Raw genomic sequence first — 2,605 nt, forward strand, 5'->3', positions numbered from 1 at the left:
TAATCCAAAAACACCTCTAATAATAGAACAACCCACTGAAGAGATGCATATCCCTCACAGGCTCGCTTTTCTTCCCATTAAAAAAATCAAAGATGCCGCTGCTGTGAAGGGCTATAAACATTTAAAGACCCTCTGTGAAAATCAAGTTTTTTTAATGTTGTTTATGTCTACGTGGTGTTTTTAATATGCTTTGAAACAAACCATGTGCAAAGTCATAAGTCAACACCATTGCTGAGTTTTTTTCTTCTTAAGACTGAACCTAAAGGCTTGTTCGACTTGAACCGGCGCTGCACAGACCGATCGGTTTATGACATCAAAGTACCGCGAGAGCAATTCAAAAGCATATAGGAGCCGTCTACTTTCTATTCGCTCTCGCGGTACTTTGATGTCATTCACCGATCGTTCTGTGCAGCGCCGGTTCAAGTCGAACAAGCCTAAAGACTCTCAATAAGGCGGTTTGAAATCGTTGGTGTTTCTGACGTCACAGACTACCTTGTAACCAATCAGGTCAAGGTGTGATCGCCAACGAGTCGATCTCTGAGCTATTGCGAGTGAGTGGAGGCGGACCAATTTGCATATTCATTGAACCGTGTGTAGGCCTACTAAATGAAGCAAGGTTACATTCAAGCTATTTTAAGGCATGAAGAAAAATGGAAATTCGAGGAAAATTCAAGGAAAAAACGTTTAAATATGTAATTTCGGTGATCAAAGATGACTACAGGTCGACTTTAATCAACAGTTCTCCCATACAGTAAAAATTTAATCCCAATAAAAGTACCATAAAATAGTTAAAACATTTTGGTTTATAACAAAATAAATTAAACAAACAAGTAACATAAACCAGAGTTTTTCAAACTGACCCAGGAGTCCACAAAGGAGCACTAGTGGTCCATATAAAAGTTCAGAGAAAAACAGTGTAAATAATAATAATGCAAATAATTTATTTTATTAAAATAAAAAGTGATTAAATAAAATATATAATATAAAAATATAAATACATAATAAATATATCTTCCAGTATTATAGTAAGTAAAAAAATAAATAATGTAAAGTAAAATAAACTATGGGTTATGGTTTTGCAAGGTCCTCAATGCCAGCCTCAGACCTTATTTGTTGCAAAATAAGGGATGAAATACTGAAATCTGTTGCAATACTGAGATGAAATATCTGTATAACCAGACATTATTACAAACTATGATTATATTTTTTTAGAGTAGTACTGGTGACATTAACATTAGTATCCAAGATCATATGTTTAGCTCAATGACAGCTCAGTCACGCAACATTTCTTCTTGAACGATGATGCAAAGTTCTTCAGAGACTTTGTGATTTATTTCGAGGCTGAAACACAATGAATTGATGGGAGAAGGCTTTCTGCACATAAAGGATCTCCAGAGCCAATGGGAACTATAACTGTTGTTTTATCTGGTCCTGGAACTGAGGGACCCCATGTGGAGAGACATGCAAAGACACAGCACCCCTAGTAAAGACAGAAAGGCAGAGGTTCCGTGCAGAAAGGACCAGCCATACTGAACCAGTGGTGAGTGTATAGTTTTTGCAATGACTGTAATGTGAATGTGTATGATCGCTATGTTCATTTACACATTACAGTCATTCTGAAGTAGACTGCTTGCTTTTTTTTTTTTTTATTTTTTTTATAAATTAAATATGGTCGCTTTAATTGCAAATAGAAGCTCAGTTTTTTATCTTTACATAAAAAGCCCAAATTAATTAACTATTTTAAGATAGTAAATTGACCCAACAGATGGAACCAAGCATTTTTAGAGTGTATATCCAACTAAATCTGAACATAATATTTTATAAAAATGGAATTAGATTTGAAGTATTTGTCTCTCACAATTATCTAAAAATTCCTGATTAAAATTACCTTGATACTTGGTATCTTGATTTCTAAAACATTGTGTTGTGTAACCACTCCATCTGCTGGGCAAACGTAGATTCGTAGACATGCAGAAAACTCAACGTACCAAAATAAAAGTCCCTAATAACAAGTCTCTCCGCTCTCTTAAAACGAATGATTGTATTAATGTATTTATTGTAATTATACCATGTTGTTTAAAAAATAAATAATTAAAAAACTAAAATGATAAAAACTAATAATAATAGCTCATCCCATCAAAACGGGGAAAGTGTTTCATTATTGTTGTCCTATCAGTATCAGGAAATAATAATATGCATGACCTGTAGAGAGCGCTCTTCGAGTGGGCTACAAGCGTGGCATTTTCAAACACCTCTTATAATCAGAATTTATCACGAACACGGACCCTTCAGAAATTAATATAATAAAATATGATAGTATAGTAATAAAATTTACAAAAACAAAAATGTTCTTTTTATTGTTCAGTAAGAGGCGCCATTTACTGTCAACCAGCTGTTCTGTATGTGTGTGCCTTAGTAAAATTGTACCATGGTTACCCTGGTTTACGCCCAATAATAATTAATACAAGGTACTAATGTAAAACAATACGATTTTTTTTTTTTTTGTTATATGTTATCTTCTTCAAACAGTACTAGAAGCTTACAGAACCCACATGTAAATGTGTTAAATCTCTATGACATGTGGCGGCTTACAGCGCGTTGTTGT

This window comes from Rutilus rutilus (genome assembly GCF_951802725.1).
Source record: "Rutilus rutilus genome assembly, chromosome: 11".
NCBI classification, from domain to species: Eukaryota; Metazoa; Chordata; class Actinopteri; order Cypriniformes; family Leuciscidae; genus Rutilus; species Rutilus rutilus.